The sequence below is a fragment of the Dreissena polymorpha genome, chromosome 5 (assembly GCF_020536995.1).
Source record: "Dreissena polymorpha isolate Duluth1 chromosome 5, UMN_Dpol_1.0, whole genome shotgun sequence".
Classification (NCBI taxonomy): domain Eukaryota; kingdom Metazoa; phylum Mollusca; class Bivalvia; order Myida; family Dreissenidae; genus Dreissena; species Dreissena polymorpha.
Genome location: NC_068359.1, coordinates 28,278,676 through 28,301,863, shown reverse-complemented (window position 1 = coordinate 28,301,863; position 23,188 = coordinate 28,278,676). Strand labels below are relative to the sequence as shown.

At 36.1% G+C, this 23,188-nt stretch overlaps 1 pseudogene; it reads left to right on the top strand.

Annotated features, from left to right (window-relative positions):
- LOC127831132 (uncharacterized) overlaps positions 1-23,188 on the top strand; it is a 78,914-nt pseudogene that overhangs the window by 28,123 nt on the left and 27,603 nt on the right.

Here is a 23,188-nt window from a genome sequence, read left to right as displayed (position 1 = left end):
CCGATTTTTTACGTACAGGCCGGAATTACGTACATGACCAGTAGTGATATTTTAAAAATTGTTATTACTATTACATTTAAACAACACGTATTATCTATAAAATAAGTGCATGTTCACGTACATTAAGTTTGGAGATTATTTACACTATGACAACAAACAAACGCGGATAATTATGAATTTGACAGTTGTCTATAATACATTAGAACAGCAAAAGCATACATCTCATTTGCACTCACGTACCAGCGATGGCACCAAGTTCATGTTTTGCAAGGGCGGCGTCTTCAAAAGCTGGAAATTTTACGAATTCCGGGACTTTCGCTGCCAGAATGTCGCTGACCTGTGCACAGATATGGCTATCCGTTGCCTGTGACAGGCCAGTACTATCACCGACGGTGAGCTGCAGGCCGCCGCTGGCCACGTACCTCAGGTAGGTACATACTGCCAGGGCGACCGGAACTGGCAGGCTACGCATTGTACTCCGGATCAGCTCTTCATTACACAAATGACACATAAAAAGAATACCCGGTCTTGTAAAACGAAAACGTTTATATAATTCAAAGTCCTGAAATATTTCCAAGGGATTCGTTCGGTCGATAAACACTTTCAACTCTCAAATAATTATTAAAACGCAAGTGGCCTCGTGCGGCGGCCATATTGATTTTTTACGTGCGTATAACGTTACGTCGCGATTGTATTACGTAAGTCTAAACATTGTTGTCTTAGCATTTGAGACTTACATTACTGAGTCTGAGTCTAAAACTTTCCGTTTTATGTTTCGTGAATTAAGTTTTGTTAGCCTGAGTTTGAGTCTGAGTCAGAAACTTGAGCTGAGTCTAAGATTTTAGACTTACGTACATTGGTGAATACGGCTCCAGGGCCCTCAATCTGTCAAATTCACGGCCGAAATTCGGCCGCATTCCCCCAACTGAAAAGAATAATTTTTTCCCCCCTTTTTGGGGGAACAATTCCCCCTAACAAAATTTTTTTTTTATTTTTTATTTTTTTTTAAATAGATAGATGTGCCTCATGATTATTATATCTCAATTCTATTTTAATTTAATATTGTCAAACATACTTAATTATGAAAAAAACAATGAATATAGTGCAAACATGTAAAAATGTAATAATTAGAGAGTAAGCAAAAAATCCCCCAAAAAGGGAAACACCGCGAAAATTCCCACTGCTATGGGTAGCGACCCGCTTCCCCTAAAATGGATTGAAGGCCCTGTATCCCCTGCCCCCTTAAATCTAAACAAACAAGAAAACATGTTACAAATGAACAACACATCGATGATATGATATTTGATCAATATTCGCCGTTAGATTTTGCATACGAGGAGTATTTGCATTAAAGAACATGTTTAGAGTATATTTCTATTGTGTGAAATTATTAAAAAGCGAACAATTTGACGGGTGATGGACGTTTCGTGCCACTTCCAGTTAATAACACTGCTATTTGCTGCTATTTGTGTAGGGATTGGACGTTTCCTCCCACTGATAATATATAGAAGGATAGCTGTAAATAATACCGTTTAGGTGTGAATCATAACGGGGAAACTTTTGCACATTTTATTGTCACCTCTGAACAACGTAAACACGCCATTGTTTTATTTCAAGATTAGTAATTCAGGTTAAATGTATTCTTAACATGCATTTCAAGCGATTACAATATTATTTTTTAATATTATACATTAACAAAATGTATTTCAGTTGAAGATTTTACATATTTCATTTTATACATTAACAACATAGAGAGTTATTACATAAAGATATTAAATCATTTTCAATAAATTGACAATATTTACAATACAAGGAACAGAAAGAACGTCACAAGATGTATTTCATTTAAAGATTTATTTTACATGACGTTTATATTATATAATACATTAACAATATGGAAAGTTAATACATACATATATTTAAAAAATGTTTCGATGCAAGTACACAAATATATTCAAAAATTACACATTTCAGAATTCCTCTTCGTTGTGGATCATCGGTCATGTGTTGTCAACTTGTGTCTGGTCCCAGGCCTATGATGTGACTGCATGACCTCAGTAGTAAAAGTAAATAATTTTTATTTAATTATACATAATTATAATTGTTAACACTGTTGCAATTTACTACATTATTATACATCCCATTCTGATTCACACCTATACTGTATTATTCACACTTATCCGGCCATCTATTATCAGTGGAACAAAACACCTACCCATTTTCAACACAAATATCAGTGGCACATCTCGGTAGTGGCACAAAACGACCATAAACCTTAATGACGGTTGAATTAAAGTTAATTCTATTAGTTTTATTTTAATTTAGTTTTACTTAAATAATACACATGATAAACACGGAAAATTATCTTTGGTGTGTAATGATGTCCATTGTGTTCTTGAATTTAAAAATAGATTTAAAATAAAGTGTTTTTTGTTGCATGCTTATGTTTATTTAATTATTTATAGTCATTGTTTTAATATTTATCAATGACGAGTTATTTTTCACCTTTTTCAATAATTATATTCTAAGGTAACAATGAAAATGTATTGTTATTGTTTACTTATTGATGAGCTTGAAGCCGTGTTCATGACCGCTAATATTTATTCGAACACGCTTACTAAGTGTTACCAGGTTTGGGCAAAAACAAATACCTGATGATGAAACAAAATGGTAACAACAATGCAGAACACACTTTACTATGTCAAGATAAAGTTTCCAAAACCATGCAAAAAAGAATATAAAAATGTTTGTAGAAGATAGTATTCTTTCATTTGAATCATTCAGGGATTGGCTTCTATTGCACAGTACGCATTACCCGGTATTGTTGACCAGTGCCCTACTTTAAAACAAGTTGGCCTACCTTAACAATTCATATCTTAAACCTGCATACAAAAAATATTGGAAAAACCCACAAGCACTAATATATCAAGATTATTTTTTCAGATCACTTAATGTAATGATTGTAACTGTAAAGTGGTTTGCAATATTTTTACATATTTGTAAGTGTTGTGACCATATAATCTGTCTCATGAAATTGTTTATGAATTAACATTTTCAGAATGACAAATACATAGAAAAGTGTGGCGGCCTCCAAAAAGTTCAAAATGAGGAAACGAAAGACAGAAAGCAATACCTGCGAAAGTGACCTTAAAAGCAACTGTACAATTAGAAAGGACTTTGATTCCAAAACCCAATCTAGTGTAAACACTATATCGGCTAGGGTTAGTCAAGAGACATTAAATTCAGACCAAACAATAGCTGACTTGAACTCTGTTTGTGTCAAAATTGAAACTGATGAATGGACAGCATGGTATACTACGGCTTCTGATTTTTATTCCGTTTGTGCCAAATCAGAACAGGATCTATGGGAAGAGAGACATCCAGATTGCAACAAACAAGATGGCTTCACCTCTGAATGTGTGAAATCAGAACAGACGGAATGTGAAGTTTTGCGTCAAGATGTAACCAGACAAGCTTGCTTCAATTCTGTATGTGTGAACAAAAACGCGACTTCCAATTCAAATGCACAAGATGAGCTCCATTCTGTATGTGGGGCAACACAACAGTCTCTAAATCCAATTACAGACCAGGGTTATATAACAACATATGACGTTAATAATGAATGTGGTATAGCTAAACAGTATATAAAGACAGGAACAGACCATGGAAATACAACAGCAAATGATCACAATGCTTTATGTGATCATACATACATTTTGTATTCAAAAACACCAGAGAATCAAGCTAAACTGGCCGACCTTAATTCTGTATATCTGACAAGGCAAGAGATTGAACTTTCAAATTTAGACGAATATTATGCTAAATCAGCTGTGGGTGGAGGGACAATACAAATGGACCAATACTCCAACTTAAATTTTCCAAGACATTCGAACTCGGAAAAAGATGGAGGTGAATTATGTGCACTCAATAACTCAAACAATTAACATGGGATCACCATGAAACTTCTTAATTATGTAATGATATCAAAGCGCAGTTTTTACAACAAGCCAGATTGCATTGAGTTGTTCGTAGTTATGGCCCATTATTTGTAAACAGGCTTAATTTACCTTGCCTGCTCACTTAATTGGATTGTTTAAATGGGATCAGCATGAAACATGGTGGCTATGTTTTTGGGCATTAAATATCCACCAAGTTTGATAATCAGCTAACTTGCATAAAGCTCTCCCATATTAAGGCCCTTGAATTATCACGTATTTGCCAAATTAATGTCGTCTGCTTTCTAATAGGTAGTTTATAAGCTAGAAGAGATTTCATTGGAACCGAAATACCATACAATTGAGTCTTTTCCCGGAAAAGCATGTTGAGGGTTGAATGTGAAACTGTTGTACCTGCTGAACATTTCTAGATTAGATACAGTAGTTTATGGTGCCCTTGTTTAATTGTGTTAATTATGGATACTCAATACACTTGAAATCCAGTTTAAGAAAAGAGTCACACAAAATCCATATTATGACGAAAAAAGAGGGTGTTGGAAAAGTTACTTAGTAATAACAGAAGTTTTATTTTAATGATATCCTTGCAGAGAATGCTGTGACAAGGACTGCATCCCCTTTCCTGGAACCAGCTAAGAATAAATTAGAGGAAAAGGGTGACCATGTGAAGAAAGTATGTATAAATAACCAGTATTTTGTTTTCCTCTTATTGCAATCAAGTATAGGGAGGTATTGAGCACTGTATTGGTTCATACCTACATGTGTCTGTCCTGAAGATTGTGGCTCCAACCTATCTTTTACTACTAGGTGGACCTAGCTCAAACTTTGACTGTTGAATGACTTTCATGTGTGATTAGCATTAAGTAACAGGCTGTCAAGCGGTCATACTTTTTCCTACTATTAACTACTTTTTCATCAGGAACCTACTTTTTCCTATTTTTTTACCAAATCTTCCTACTATTCCTACTTTTTCATTTTCAATGGAGAATTATTTTTTTTTAAAGAGTTTATTTTGTAAATTTGCAGGATGAATGAATCTATGGCATGACTGTATCCCTGTTAATGTGCATTCATCTAGATGAGACCTGACAACCCATGCTGACTGTCTGCTAGCACCTCTTCAGGAGCATAAATATTTATTTCTTATGTAACTTTTAAAATTATTGACAAGTTTTTTTTTGAAGTAACAATAGTGCCTTGTTTACTTCCTTAGCATTTGTACACTGCAGACTGCACTACCTTACACAGTTCCCAGTGATGCAAGAGCTGAGGGAACCCATTGTTTATTCCAGTTTTATTTTGTTTCCATTGACAATAATTTGACCAAACCTTATGCATGTTTACATGATATTGCTGTTTGGAATGTAGAGATATAGAGATACATGTATGAGTGGTTATGTAATATGGAATTTATTACACAAGTTATTGGAAAAAAGATAAAACTGATGCTTTGCCGAGTTTTCATCCTTTACAAATATAATGTAATAAATTCTGTATTACATGACAACGGATATGATGTTCTATTGATATCATAGGTACATCATGTTTAGTAATTAAAGATAAATGCACAGAGCCTAAATGCCCCGATACATTTTTATGCTCCCGGTAGGGTGGCATATTGCAGTTGTACTGTCAGTCCGTTTGTCTGTCAGTCTGTGTGTGTGTGTCCGTCCGAAAACTTTAATATGGGCCATAACTTTTGCAATATTGAAGATAGCAACTTGATATTTGGCATGCATGTGTATCTCATGAAGCTGTACATTTTGAGTGGTGAAAGGTGAAGGTCATCCTTCAAGGTCAAAAGTTAAAAAATACAATCCAAGAGAAGTAATAAGCTTTAAAAGGGAGATAATTTCTAAACCTGCCAAATGATATATTGAAATTTTATTTCAAAGCTGGGCAATAGTGGGCATTGTGTTTCGGACAAACACAATTCTTGTCTAATGATGCCATAGCTAGTGAGGTAACTTCAAGGTGTTAAAGCGAAGTTTTAAAATTATTAAACGGCATTATTACACTCCCACAAAGTCATCAATAATGTAAAAGCCATTATTTGAAACTGGAATAAACAATGAAGTGCAACTGTTTCATTGCCCAATCAATGCTGTCATAAAAGATGTCAGGTGATAAGGTCCTATCTCCAGTTGCATAATCTGCTCTGCAATGACCAGTCATTTTGAATGTAACTTAAGTCATTATAACTGCACCCTATTGTCAATTTAAAGGTTTCACAATGTAGCTGTAGCAGAACATTTACACTGCTTTATATACTAGTATTAATCTTGTACAACAAGTTGGTGTATCACTAAATAAATTTGGTCTTCTGCTTAAGGATATAACATGCACAATATAATTGCCATTTTTATATCGATACACAGAAGACCTCTAACCACTTATTTGATGATACACCAAAATGAACAGCATCTAATTACATGTATACTTCTTTATCAGGGTAGCTTTGCTTGAAACTTAATTATCATAGATACACTATAAGTGCTTAAATTCCTAGTGGGAAAACAAAGTTTAACCCTTCATGGATGGAGAAGTTGGACAACAGTGGAAAAACACTGGGATCATGGTGCAAGAGAGATACCGGCAATGAGTTTGCAAGATATTGTACTGTCAGAATGAAGTCCATCTTGTAGTAATTCTGGTGCTAATCAACTTATAAGTCATGCAGATGGATAAAAACACAAGGAAAACATGAAATACATGCATGATAATTCACAAAAGCGTTTGTTTGGAAGTGCCCAAAAGCCAAGCAGCTCTCAGGGTTGTGGGGATAAATCTATCTGTATGCAAGTACATCCATCACACAAGGAACAGGTACAAAAGGCTGAAATCTTCTGGGCCCTTAAGGTAGCTTCAAGTGGGTATCCATACAGAACATGTGATGGCACTCCTGCTCTGTTTCAAGCTATGTTTTCTGGACCTGTGTCTAAAAAATAAGTATTATGTATTCCTACTTTTGAGGGAAAAGTTCTTACTTTTTCCTACTTTTTTCCTACTTTTTCTTGCAAAAGTAGTTCCTATTTTTTCCTACTTTTTGAAAAAAGGTCACTTGACAGCCTGAAGTAAGGAACATTGGCTGCAACAAGTTTTTACAGAATTATGTTCCTTGGTCTGCTTTTCTGCATAAGAAAATATAGTCCCAAAATGTTTGTGTTTTTAAAATCTTTAGCTGCTTGGCGGAATTTGCTTAAACTTTCACTGCCTGATTAATCTTAATGTAAAGACGATGGTTAAGAAAAACATTTTTGCTGTGACCAGTATTACCCTTTGTCTGTTGTTTAGGTAGAGTGTGTTTGTGAATGAAATATTTTATAGCCGTCCGTCTGTTGCATGAAATGCTTTTTATGCCTCCGGATCGAAAGATTGGGGGTATATTGTTTTTGGCCTGTCTGTCATTGTATGTGTGTGTGTGTGTCCCAAAACTTTAACCAAAACTTTTACCTTGGTCATAACTTTTGCAATATTCAAGATAGCAACTTGATATTTGGCATGCATGTGTATCTCATGGAGCTGCACATTTTGAGTGGTGAAAGGTCAAGGTCATCCTTCAAGGTCAAAGGTCAAATTTATGGCTTCAAAGCGGCGCAATAGTCGGCATTGTGTTTCTGACAAACACATCTCTTGTTTGTTTTGATTTAAAGATAAATGTTATTGGAATAAAATGTGATAAATGTAATGTATATTATTCATATTCAACACCATTGCAGAGAATGAAGAAAAAGAGGTCCCCAGAAAAAGACAAGACATACAGACATCAAAAGAGGATCCTAGCCAGCTGTATGAACCTTGGACCTTGTGATAATGACCATTTTCTCTGTAAGCCCTGGAACAAAACATCCATTATCTTGCACTAGAAAGTCTCACGAAAGATCAACAAACATTATAATAATATTTTTTTAGCTCCCTGAGCACTTAGTTTACAAGTTGAGCTAAAGTGGTAAGTTCGGTGTCATGTGTTGTGCATGGTAAACATTTGGCTTGTTACCACTCTACAGCCACAAGTTAAATCAATATATAGAAAACTTTGTCAGTATGTTAATAGTGAAAATATTGAAACCAAGTTATAACCAGGGTCAAGTAGGTTAAAAACTAGGCTAATTTGTCAATTCATCGAAAATCTGTATTACTGCTCTAGAAGACACATTTATTAATCAATCTTGATGAAACTTGGTAACAATTCTGAACTTTGCAAAATTTGATATTATATTGGGTTAAGTTCAGTGATAACTAGGACGGTAGGTAAAATTTTGCAAACCTTCTAACCCTTTAAAGCATTGTTTATGATTCAATCTTGATAAAACTTGCTCAGAATTTTTATATACAATTTCAATGCCAAGTATAACTATAGGTAAAAACTAGGTCACTGGGTTATCATATGACAAGCCATATAAATAGTCAATCTTGAAGAGCATTGGTCAGAATGTTTAACTTGAGAGTAGCTATTTAAAATTTCGCTCAGATGTGGTAAAACTTAGGTTGCTATGTCAAATCTGAGAAAATTAGTGATAACACTTAAAAAAAGTTAAAATGCCTCATTTGTGGCTGTTTTGGGTTAAACTTATTTCTTTTTCATATCGAAGCCTAATTTAAAAGTGGGTCACATGAAGTAACAAACTATAAAGTCACAAGGTCAAATTATTGACCTTTTTTTACAATTGTACCTTGAACATTGGTCAGATTTTGTGTTGCAAATAACTCAGAAAGTAAAAGAGCATTCGATTAAACCATATGAGCTTATTATGTGAACTGATGACTCTGGGAATAGAAATAAAGAGTCTTGTGATGCAAAGGCTGTCCTTCAGATATTTTCTAAATTAGCGGTCTCATACTTTTTATTATAAATATAAGTGGGTTCTTTAAATCTAATGTTCTGGTAGCTGATATAAGTCTTTGACTTTGTTTGATTATTGCCCTGTGTTTATTTGCTCTCTTAGACTGTGGAGAATGCAATAAGGAGTTTGAAGGGGACTGCCCTGTCCATGGACCCTATAACTACATACAGGACAAAGAGGTAAAGCTGTATTCAATGTAATAAACTACATGTTGTAGAAAAATAAGGAAAAAAACAAACATATTACTGTTATGGTATCATGATAAAGTATCAGTATAAAGTATCATGGGCATATGAGACTGTTACTTAGAAAGTGTTTTACCGATTATTAAGTCGATTTATATAAGAAATGCCTTAAATATGCACTAATTGTTCTAATACAAAATATTGTTTACACTACATATACTAATATAAACTGCAGGTGCCAGAAAAAGACCCTCTTAAAGCTGAGCATACCTTACCAGATTGCCTTGAAATCAAAACATCGAAAATAGCTGGAGCTGGTCTTGGAGTGTTTTCCAAAGAGGAACTGGAATCCAGGATCATGTTTGGACCGTATGAGGGAGATATCATCACTGACAACCATAAGTCAGGGTTTTGCTGGCAGGGGAAGGTGATGCTAAGCTTGATGCATTAATACTTATTTGTAGTTTGAAATGCGAGGCTAATTTAGAAAAGTCTAAATGTTAGAAAATAAAGTCCTGAATTTTCCACAAATGATTTCTCTATCTGTCCGTCTATAGAGGGGATTTAATGTTTATTATACCGCCACAGAGTGAGAGGCATTAAACATTATACTTGCCCGTCTGTCCCTCAGCTTGTCTGTTCACCCCAAAGCTTGTAATTTGATTACTCTTAAACTAATGGTTTGATCTTGCACATACTGTTTATTGTGTAGATGATTGTTAAATAAATACATTGGACATTTCAGGAGTTTTGGCAGGATTATGGTTTTTGTCTATAGTTCAATTCTGACGCGTGTGTTGTCAATGTCTCTTTATCTATTTGGTGATTCTTGTTCAAACTTTCGAATATGAATAACCTAAATGCATAGATGATTGCAACAACAAAAAAAGTTTTGTTGCAGCAAGTTTTGGCAGAATTATCGCATTTTTCTGTTTTACCACTATGGAATATCCCAACATTGTTTTTATGCCCCCGGATCGAATGATCGGGGGTTACGGGGTATATTGTTTTGGGCCTGTCTGTCAGTCATTGTATGTGTGTGTCTGTCCAAAAACTTTAACCTTGGTCATAACTTTTGCAATATTGAAGATAGCAACTTGATATTGGGCATGCATGTGTATCTCATGGAGCTGCACATTTTTAGGGGTGAAGGGTCACGGACATCCTTCAAGGTCAAAGGTCAAATATATGGCTTCAAAGGGGCACAGTAGGAGGCATTGTGTTTCACAAACACAGCTCTTGTTTTCAACTTATCTTTAACTACCAGGTTGATTTTGATGAAATTTTCATAGTGGGTTTATCTTTATTTTCTAGAGATAATAGTTATGAAAGTAACGTTTTCTGTGATAAGATTTGGCAGAGTTATGGCCCTTTGTTTGGTTTCCACAATAGAATACATAGTCCCAAATATTACTTTTTAATTACTTTTAAGTGCTTGGTAGAGTTTTATCAGACTTTAAAATTTGATTGTTCTTAGTGTACAGATGTTTGTTAAAAGAGAAATTTCGACATCAATAGCTTTGACTGAATAATGGCCTTTTCTGTTTGTCTGCTTTTGAATTAATTGTGTCCAAACGTATGTTGTTTGGGCATCAATATCTGTAACACATTTCTAGCTAATATGTTATCATACTGGCATGTTAAGATTTCACACATCTTGTGAAGCTGGTTCATTATATAAAACAAGTGTGTAATTCAAAGGGTTAAAGTACTGTACTATTTTACATGAATGAAAGTAAAAAAACATATTACTAAGTATGTTTGTGCTGTAAAAAATATTGTATGATCATTGCCGCTGTATAGTTTATCAGTTCATTGTTTGGTACTTTGGTCTATCTATGTTGCTCTTTATAACAAGCATATTGGGTATCCGGTTTTCTTGTGTATCAATCATATTTACTGTTGGTTGTTTATAGAAAGATTCTATGCAATTCAGATCTATAAGGATGGCAAAGGGAGTCACTTTGTGGATGCCCAGAACAAAGCCACCTCTAACTGGATGATATATGTGAACTGTGCTATGACGCAGGAAGATCGGAACCTTGTAGGATTGCATTACAAAGGAGGCATCTATTACTGCACATTGAAGCCAGTTTCACCAGGTATATACCGCTTTTGTATGACTAAAGATATGAATGTTCAATGTGGATCTGTCTGATTAGAGCAATCTCAACTTGGTTATACGGGTTCAATTTCCTGTACGTGGGTGGGAGTTTGTATGACTGTCTCCATACCAGAAAGGTGTTATTTTCTCCGGAGTCTCTGATTTCCCCCACAGCGCAATACAGCTATATGAATACCTAAAACTAATAAAAAAATAGTTGGACATTGCATCTTTAATTCAAATACCTTCCCAATATATGTATCCCGGAAAAAGCAACTTTTTGGAAAAACCCACTCATCTGCTGGTACAAATTAACATGACCCATTTATAATCCTTTCAAAATCACACACCGTATCAACCGTTATTATTTAAAGGAAGCTATCATTGGTTGATATAATGGACCAGCGTTGTTTGTACCGGGGTGATTAGTGGGTTTTTCTAAACTCGTGCTTTTCCGGGATCAGTCTATTCTGAGTGCTGCCTTAGACACACTCCAGGTCCTTGCATAATGCAGCCTCAGTCGTAAAACTAATAAACGTCATTATATACACAACACTTAATAAAAGGTCAATCTAAGTAATTGAAAAACCTGCTTCTCACTACGTCTAAACAGTCTTGAAAAAATAATGTTTGTTTTACCAACTTGCCTTTCTACTCCAACATTCCCTTTAAATTATTTAATATTTTGAAATAGCAAAAAAACACATAAATAACCAAAACTTTGAGTTTGAATTAAAACCTGTCCTATATTTCAGTCTAAGAATCGAAAACGTTGAGATCAACAAGAAGAACGTACAATTTGTATGTAATACAATTAACACATTTACACATTTTAAAGATATAAATGTGGGGAATCAGTCACATTTGTAACAAAGTTCTAGTTGAGACATTCAGTGTTTGTTGAAAAAAAGTTTAAGATTTGTAGATGTTTTATAAATAATTTGTGAATATTTCTATTGGTTCAGGTGAGGAGCTGCTGGTCTGGTACAGAGATGAATTAGCCAGAAAACTTGGCCTCATCCGACCCAAAAACCTGCTGAGCAGTTATTCAAGTAAAGACACTGGTCACTTAAAGGAACACATGAGTATTCATGCAGGATTGTACAAATGTGAGGAGTGTGGTTATGCATGTTACCAGAAAAGTACCTTGAAGACACACATGAGGACACATACAGGAGAGAGACCGTACAAGTGTGAGGAGTGTGGCTATGCTTTTAACCAGAGTTGTCACTTGAAGAGACACATGAGGATACATGTAGGAGAGAGACCGTACATGTGTGATGAGTGTGGCTATGCTTGTGACAAGAGTTATAACTTGAAGACACACATGAAGAAACATACAGGAGAGAGACCATACAAGTGTGAGGAGTGTGGTAAAGCATTTAAACTGAGTAAGCACTTGAAGACACACATGAGGATACATGAAAGACCGTACAAGTGTGAGGAGTGTTGCTATACTTGTAACCAGAGAAGTACATTGATGACACACATGAGGATACATTCAGGAGAGAAACTGTACAAGTGTGAAGTGTGTGGTAAAGCATTTAATCAGAGTGGTCACTTGAAGACACACATGAGGATACATAAAAAAAACCTGCTGAGCAGTTATTTAAATAAAGACAGTAATCACTTTAAGGAACACATGAGGATACAAACAGAAGAGAGACCGTACAAGTGTGAGGTGTGTGGTAAAGCATTGAAACACAGTAGTACCTTGCAGATACACATGAGGATACACGCAAGAGAGAGACTGTACAAGTGTGAGGAGTGTGGTTATGCATGTAACCAGAGTAGTACCTTGAAGACACACTTAAGGATACATACAGGAGAAAGACCGTACAAGTGTGAGATTTGTGGGTATGCATGTAACCGGAGTTATGACTTGAAGAGACACATGCGGATACATAATATAGGAGACAGACCGTACATGTGTGAGAAGTGTGGTTATGCATGTAACCAGAGTAGTAGCTTGAAGACACACATGAGGATTCATTCAGGAAAGAGACCATACAAGTGTGAGGAGTGTGGTTATGCATGTTACCACAGTAGTAGCTTGAAGACACACATGAGGATACACACAGGAGAGAGACCGTACAAGTGTGAGGTGTGTGGTAAAGCATTGAAACACAGTAGTACCTTGAAGATACACATGAGGATACACGCAAGAGAGAGACTGTACAAGTGTGAGGAATGTGGTTATGCTTGTAACCAGAGTTCTGACTTGAAGAAACACATGAGGATACATTCAGGAGAAAGACCGTACAAGTGTGAGAAGTGTGGGTATGCATGTAACCGGAGTTATGACTTGAAGACACACATGAGGATGCATACAGAAGAGAGACCGTACAAGTGTGAGGTGTGTGGTAAAGCATTGAAACACAGTAGTACCTTGAAGATACACATGAGGATACACGCAAGAGAGAGACAGTACAAGTGTGAGGAATGTGGTTATGCTTGTAACCAGAGTTCTGACTTGAAGAAACACATGAGGATACATTCAGGATAGAGACTGTACAAGTGTGAGGAGTGTGGCTATGCATGCAACCAGAGTAGTACCTTGAAGACACACATGAGGATACACTCAGGAGAGAGACCATGACAAGTGTGAGGAGTGTGGTTATGCATGTAACCAGAGTAGTACCTTGAAGACACACATGAGGATACATTCAGGAGAGAGACCATGACAAGTGTGAGGAGTGTGGTTATGCATGTAACTAGAGTAGTACCTTGAAGACACACATGAGGATACACTCAGGAGAGAGACCATGACAAGTGTGAGGAGTGTGGCTATGCATGCAACCAGAGTAGTACCTTGAAGACACACATTAGGATACACTCAGGAGAGAGACCATGACAAGTGTGAGGAGTGTGGTTATGCATGTAACCATAGTACAACTTTGAAGACACACATGAGGATACATTCAGGATAGAGACTGTACAAGTGGAAGGTGTGTGGTTATGCGTGTACCCAGAGTAGTACTTTGAAGACGCACATGAAGATACATTCAGGATAGAGACTGTACAAGTGTGAGAAGTGTGGTTATGCATGTAACCAGAGTTCTGACTTGAAGAGACACATGAGGATACATTCAGGAGAGAGACTGTACAAGCGTGAGGAGTGTGGTTATGCATGTAACCAGAGTTCTGACTTGAAGACAAACATGAGGATACATTAAGGAGAGAGACTGTACAAGTGTGAGGTGTGTGGCTAAGCATGTAACCAGTCCAGAGTAGTATCTTGAAGACACATGAGGATACATACAGTAGAAAGACTGTAAACGTGTAAGGAGTCTGGTTGTGCTAAGCTTGTAACCAGAGTAGTAGCTTGAAGACACACATGAGGATACCTTCAGAAGAGAGACTGTACAAGTGGGAGGAGTGTGACTATACATGTAACCAGAGTAGTACCTTGAGGACACACATGAGTATACATTCAGGATAGAGACTGTACAAGTGTGAGGAGTGTGGTTATGCATGTAACCAGAGTAGTACCTTGAAGACCACATGCGGATACATACAGGAGAAAGACCATGCACCTGTGATGAGTGTGGTTATGCATGTATCCAGAAAAGTACTTTGAAGACACACATAAGGATACATTAAGCAGAGAGACGGTCCAAGTGTGAGGATTGTGGTTATGCTTGTTACCAGAGTATTACCTGGAATACACACATGAGGATACATTCAGGAGAGAGACTTTACAAGTGTGAGGAGTGTGGCTATGCTTGTAACCAGAGTTGTGAATTGAAGAAACACATGAGGATACATACAGAAGAGGGACTGTACAAATGTGAGGTGTGTGGACCACAGTGTGGTAAAGCATTTAAACATAGTGGTACATTGACAACACATGAAGATAAATACAGAAGAGAGACCGTTCAAGTGGGATGTGTGTGGCTTTTCATTTAAACATAGTAGTCACTTGAAAAAACACTTGATGATACATTCAAGAGGGAAACAAGTGTGAGTTGCGGTTATGCATGAAAGAAGAGTGGTCACTTGAAGACACGCATGAGGATACATTCACGAGAAAAAATGGCTGTACAAGTGTGAGGAGTGTGGTTCTGCATCTTATACGAGTGGTAACTTGTAGAAGCACATGAGGATACATAATTGAAGAAGGAAAATATCACAAATCTCTGATAAAAGAAGTGTTAGGGCTTCTTGTGATTAATATAAACTTGTATAGTAAGATAGCTAAACAATCTTCTCTTAAACGATAAGCCATGAAGGTTTACCATTTGAAAGTTAAATTATATTGTGTTCCTCTACCAAGTTTGTTAAAATCATGCCCCTGTAATTAAAACTTGCCTTGTCCTGCATCTTTTTTGTTTCCATAGTATGTATATACTGAACACTTGAAAAATCTTTCTCTCTGAAACTATAAGACCCAGAGTTTTGGTATTGGTATCTAACATCAATTGAGCTTCTGTACTAAGTTTGTTCACAACTGGCACTAGAATGTAACCTGTGTTCCATATATGTAGTAAAACTGACATAAATCAATGAAACCCCTATGCACAAGGGTTTGGTAGTTAGCATGATACATGGCATGGTTGTTTTCAACCAAGTTTGTTCAAATGGTGCCCCTGATTCAAAATTGCCTTCACCGTGTTGTAACGTGTTTCCTGTACGGTATAAAAGTGAAAACTTTAAAAATCTTCTCTTAAACTGCAAGGCACGAAGTTTGCTATGTGACTATTAGATCGTTTTGTTTTCCTCAACCTTTTTTTAAAAACATTTTGCCCATTTGATTTTAACCGACATTGTGGTAAACTTGTTTGAATTATATATTTGCCAAGTTTGAATGTGATTGTAGTCGGTCAAGTATTCTTATATGGTTACTGTGAAACATAGTTAACACTGTAGAATAGTCGGAATGTAACGGTAACTCAAGTTATGTGCATAAACTGTTTATATTATTGACCTGGCTAAAATCACATACGAAGGGCCAGTTTATGTGTGTATATATACAGCAAGGACATTATTGGCATGTGAATTTACCAAAAATTAATAATTATAATAAAGCGTATTGGCATCTAACTACCCACTTTGCTCGTGTACACACCCCTGTAACATAATTCGTGTGCTTGGAATTATGACATTTTCTGTTAACTAAAGACGTCACTAGACTATTCACTACATGTTTTAAATCCGTTACACGACTCCTTGTGTAATTACATGTCTTTCATTGCGTTTTTCAATGTAAAGGCTATATTTTGTTATGTCGTCAAATTATTAGTTTTACAATATAATTATATATTTTATTTTATAATAATTCAGTTTAAAGCATATATTGAATACATATACATGTATGTCAATGTATTAAATATGCAAGCAACTGTACTAGCAAAGTATATACAAATATTTCTTGCAATGTTTTAAGACCCTGATTTCTTTATTTACATCAGTGACAACAGTGTGTGTTCTGTTTTTAACACTTTATTAACAATACAAGTATAAGTTAACAAAATAATGACATTCTAAACTTATTACAAAGTTAACCACTGTGGTTCTTTTTTCATTAACATATGATGCTCTCCCAGGACAGGGTCTTAAAAGTTATTTACTAGCTAAAAGCAAATTTAGTTAAATACCCAGATATATCAGTTAATTATAGACTTGAGCTTTTGAATAAACTTTTTCAATCTATTCTAAGCTATGGTTGTGAAGTATTGGGGTTAAAAATATTGACTGTGTTCAAAATGAAAGAATGCATATACGATACTGTAAGCAAGTGTGAGGTTGCAAACACAAAATAATTTCGTTTATGGAGAACTGGGACGTGTACCTTGAATAAATGAACGTATTATGTGTGTCTTCGAGTACTGGTTTAAAATATTACAAGCACGTACATAATCGTTTATAATATTATATCACATGATCATGATATATACCCAGAAAAAAGGCGTGGGTTATATCTCTCAGGGATTTATTAGATAGATTTAGATTTAGTGAAGTATGTTTTTTTAAATGATAAGAGATATTAATATATTTTTATCCATAGTTAAAAATCAACGAATATCTGATATGTTTTTCCAAACCTGGTCAAGTGAAAGCAAACATGACCTGATGTAGAAGTATAAGCCTTTACAGTGGCTTTAAATTCCAGCAATATTTAACTGTAGTAAATGTTTCACAATTAAGAATTGCATTAACTCGTATAAGAGATATACCCACAGACTTGAATGGAAGCAGGGAGATGACACTAACCTGAAAAGATACTGTTTCAAAACAGACAAGTGTTTCGCGGTCGGAGACATATGCCCCTCCAAACAGAGGTTTGAACTAGTGACCCCAATTTCAATAGGGGTCATCTACTGCCCAAGGCACATGTGAAGTATCACGCTAATCAGTCAATTCGTTGATGATTTATTGATCAGAAACAATTTTCACACTTATTGTGACAGTGACCTTGACCTTTTACCTAGTGATCCCAATTTTGATAGAGGTCATCTACTGTCCAAGACCAATGCGCACGGGAAGTATCAAGCCAATCGGTTGATTCGTTGACGAGATATTGATCAGAAACCTCCAACTTATTGTGCAACTGACTATGACCTTTGACATAGTGACCCCAATAGGGGTCATCTACTGTCCAATGCCCATGCACATGAGAAGTATCAAGCCAATCGGTGACTCGGTTGACGAGTTATTGATCGGAAACGATTTCACACTTAGTCTGTAACAGTGACCTTGACCTTTGACATAGTGACCCCAATTTCAATAGGGCTCATTTACTGTCCAATGCAAATTCACGCGTGAAATCTCAAGCCAATCTGTGAATCAGTTGAGTTATTGATGGGAAACGATTTCACACTTAGTGTGTAACAGTGACTTTGACCAAGTGACCCCAATTTCAATAGGGGTCATCTACTGTCCAAGGCCAATGCACATGGGAAATATCAAGCAAATCGGTGAATCAGTTGACGAGTTATTGATCAGAAACAATTGCACTCTTAATGTGTATCCTTGACCTTTGCTCTTGTGGCCCAAATTTTAATAGGGGTCATCTTCTGTCCAAGGCCAATGCACATGTCAGTGTTTGACACTAACTTATCTGAGTAAGGAGTCCAAGGACTCCAAACTTTTGAAATTTAGGAGTCCGGACAGATTTCAAGGAGTCCAACAATTAAGACACTTTTTATATCAAATTTTCGGTCAATAACACATGTCAATCCATGAAATGTTAAATTGTTATTGTATGTTTGTTTTTAGATCGAAGTTGTTAGTGACTGCTGTTCAATGTTTTTAATATATCACATTGCAAAATATTCAACGCTTTCCAGTAATATTTAAGTTCATAATTTACTTAATCATTGTAAGATTTCAACATATACTATTTTTTATTATGCATTATGATTGGTTATTTAACCTCGACATTCGGGTTAAAAAACATTCTCCGAGCCTTCTGTTTTGTAAGTGTCATAGTTACTAAATCACATCGTATGGGTGTAACAACCCTATCTTTCTTATTGCTTTATATATATTCCTTATAATATTTCCAAGAACGTGGAAATTGGGATACGCAATATAATTCTAATTTTATTGTAATTTCATAATTGGGTTTTTACGCCATGAAAACAAGTTAAGACAATATTTTGCATGCAAAGCACAATTTCCACGAGGATAACACCCTGTAACAAAAATAACAGTATTTCGGAAAAGAGGCGGATTAATGCCAAATGAAAAGTGGACCTACAATGGTCATGCCATTCAAGTTGTGAATGATTTAAACTATCTTGAGGTTGTTTTTAATTATACTGGGAGTTTCACATTGAATCAGGAACACCTAACGGGTAAAGCATTCAAAGCAATGAATATTTTATTTTCTAAATGTTATGACTACGATTGAAAGCCGAAGATACTTTGTCAATTATTTGACGCATTTGTTGGTTCTATTTTAAATTATGCTTCGGAAGTCTGGGGCTATACTAAATCTAAGGAACTTGAAAGAATCCATTTGACATTTTTCAAACGATTATTAAAGGTAAAACTTAACACATGTAATGCATGTGTTTATGGTGAGCTGGGAAGATATCCCATGTATATACATAGATATTTCCGTGTCATTAAATATTGGTTTAAGATATGCTAAGATCTGAAAATATTATTATTAAAACCATATATTACTTGGCCGTCTCAGATTATCATAAAGGCTGTCATAATTGGATATTTAATGTTAAAAAAAATGTTTTATGACTATGGTTTTAGTTATGCTTTTGATGGTATAAATACTATTAATATTGAGATTAACTCATTTGTAGAGGAATTTAAACGCAGAGTTTATGATAACTTTACACAGGACTGGTATAGAACCTTAAATAATATTTCGATGTTAGATGTTTATCGACATTTTAAAATCAATTTTGAATATGAGTCCTTCTTAGACATTTTACCAAGAAGTTTGATATACTTTTTCACCAGATTAAGATTGTCACCCCATCCACTACATATTCAAACCGGTCGTTATGCAAGGGACATTGCTAGAAATCATCGTTACTGCATGTGTTGCAATTCGACCGATTTTGAAGATGAATTTCATTTTATTTGCATTTACCCGGCGTTTAGAAACATTAGAAAAAATACATAAAAACATGTTATTACAAAAGGCCATCTATGTATAAATATTTAAATTTACTGCAATCGAATAATAAAATAGAACTTATAAAAGTATGTCTTTTTGTAACAGAATCACTTAAAGTTCGAACATCTATTATAAACGCAATAATGCTTTAAATGTTCATCCTCTTTTCATTTTTAATTTTTTTCCCTTTTTCTGTCTTTCTTGTTTTTATATTTAATTTACTTTGTTAGCTAAGTAAATAATTTGTAAATACGTGTAAAACTTTGTATCTATCGCAATTGACATTGTACTACTTTCATAATGTGTTGTTGACGATGTACATTGTACAAGTCAAAATAAACTGTCCGTCTATCTGCCATCATCAGTCTCTTAAGTAACTGGTCACGATTTTATCGTGGAGGAGTACACGGTAGGAACCGATCAGTGTGGTTGGTATGACAATGCCTACAAACTGCAATAAACCACTGAAATCAGCGATTGATAGTGACACGGGTTATTCACGCTCAAATGATTCACAGCCGGTCCCATCTTCAGTACCTTGGGGCCATAGACTGTACAATGTGTAAACAAAATTCAGGTATTGTGATGAATTTTATAGTAATTAGAAACTGTTTGGCGAAGCTAATTTACTACAGAAAAACACGACCACGATCGTTTCATAGTTTGCATGTTCCCCAATTACTGAAGGCACGGACAGTGACAGGGAACCAAAGTAAATAATTTTGGATTCTTTAGTTTTTGTCCATGTGTTCAATCAGAATGATTTGTGGCACATTTTCCGGATCCACAAAAGTTCGGACATTCTGATCGTGCGAAACAAACAAGGAAATCAACTGATATTTTTTTATAAATTCAAAGATGATTTTAAAGGAGTCCGACGGACTCCCCTGACGCAAACACAAGGAGTCCGAGTCTCATTTTAAGGAGTCTCGGACTCCCGGACTCCCGTTAGTGTCAAACGCTGCATGTGAAGTATCAAGCCTATGGGGCAAATGGTTGACAAGTTATTTATCGGAAACGATTTTCACACTTAGTATGATAGTGACCTTGACCTTTGACCTAATGACCCTTATTTCAATAGGGGCCATCTAATGTCCAAGACAAATGCACATGTAAATTATCAAGCCAATCGGTTCATTCGTTGACGAGTTATTGATCAGAAACTATTTTCACATAGCATGATAGTGATCTTGACCTTTGACCTAGTGACCTAACTTTCAATAGGGGGCATCTACTGTCCTAGGCCAATGCGCATGTGAAGTATCAAGCCAATCGGTCAAGTCGTTGACGAGTTATTGATCGGAAATTATTTTCACTTAGTGTGATTGTGACCTTTGACATAGTGACCCCAATTTCAATAGGGGTCATCTACTGTCCAACGACAATGCACATGTGAAGTATCAAGCCAATCGGTCATTTCGTTGAGTTATTGATCGGAAACGATGATAACACTTAGTGTGATAGTGATCTTGACCTTTGACCCAGTGACCCAAATTTCAATAGGGGTCATCTACTGGCCGAAGCCAATGCACATGTGAAGTATCAAGCCAATCGGTCAATTCGTTGAGGAATTATTGATTAGAAACGAATTGGTCTACCGACATTCAGACTGGTATACCGACATTCAGACTGGTTTACCGACAGACAGCCAGACCGACAGACAGCCAGCAAAACAATATACCCCTTCTTCTTCGAAAGGGGGCATACAAATGCAAACACTGTTACGTTCTTGATGAAGATTTTCATTTTTTATCTGAATGCCAAATGTTTATTTATTCACGTAAGAAGTATATAAATACATATTATTGAATGAACCCGGACATGATTAAGTTTATTGACCTCTTACCGACAATGAAAAAAGTGTACGAAATCTATCGATTTTTGTTTTTAAAGCTTTTAAATTGAGAGCTGACTTGTATGATCAATAGTTTCTCTCCATGTTCTTTCATTTATTTATCTATTTAATATATATATACAAAAAATACGATTAAGTGTATTGTGGTATTGAGGTTCTCTAAAATATATATATATATATATATATATATATATATATATTTATATATATGTATATATATATATATATATATATATATATATATATGGATGGATAGATAGATGATTGATTGATTGATTGATTGATTGATAGGTAGGTAGGTAGGTAGGTAGGTAGGTAGGGTAGGGTAGGGTAGGGTAGGGTAGGGTAGGGTAGGGTAGGGTAGGGTAGGGTAGGTTAGGTAGGTAGGTAGGTAGGTTAGGTAGGGTAGTAGGTTAGGTAGGTAGGTTAGGTAGGTAGGTTAGGTAGGTAGGTAGGTAGGTAGGTCAAACGCTGCATAGTAGGGTAGGTAGGTAGGTTGGTTAGGTAGGTAGGTTAGGTTAGGTAGGTTAGGTAGGTATGTAGGTAGGTAGGTAGGTAGGTGGGTGGGTGGGTGGGTATGTAGGTAGGTAGGTAGGTAGGTAGGTAGGTAGGTAGGTAGGTAGGTAGGTAGGTAGGTAGGTAGGAAGGTAGGTAGGTAGGTAGGTAGGTAGGTAGGTAGGTAGGTAGGTAGGTAGGTAGGTAGCGGCGCTGGACATTTAGTATTGATGCATAATCTAACGGCAAGAACGGTAATAATGTTTTGTTTCATACGTTTTATTGAATTATGTTACCGAGGTCCGTAAACTTTGCAGGGAAAATGCCCTTTACTTCATGAAGTCAGTCTTAGATCGGGTCAGATCGGTGACGAGTAGGTCACGCGAGCTGTGTATCGTGTTATTATGCCTCCCTTCGAAGAAGAGGGGGTATATTGCTTTGCTCATGTCGGTCGGTCGGTCGGTCGGTCCGTCCACCAGGTGGTTGTTAGACGATAACTCAAGAACGCTTGGGCCTAGGATCATGAAACTTCATAGGTACATTGATCATGACTCGGAGATGACCCCTATTGATTTTGAGGTCACTAGGTCAAAGGTCAAGGTCACGGTGACCAGAAATAGTAAAATGGTTTTTGAATGATAACTCAAGAACGCATACGCCTAGAATCATGAAACTTCATGGGTAGAGTGATCATGACTTGCAGATGACCCCTTTTGATTTTGAGGTCACTAGGTCAAAGGTCAAGGTCACGATGACCCGAAATAGTAAAATGGTTTCCGGATGATAACTCAAGAACGCATACGCCTAGGATCATGAAACTTAATGGGTAGATTGATCATGACTCGCAGATGACCCCTATTGATTTTGAGGTCACTAGGTCAAAGGTCAAGGTCACGGTGACCCGAAATAGTAAAATGGTTTTCGGATGATAACTCAAGAACGCATACGCCTAGGATCATGAAACTTCATAGGTAGATTGATCATGACTTGCAGATTACCCCTATTGATTTTGAGGTCACAAGGTCAAAGGTCAAGGTCACGGTGACCCGAAATAGTAAAATGATTTTTGGATGATAACTCAAGAACGCTTTTGCCTAGGATCATGACACTTCATAGGTACATTGATCGTGACCCGCAGATGACCCCTATTGATTTTCAGGTCACT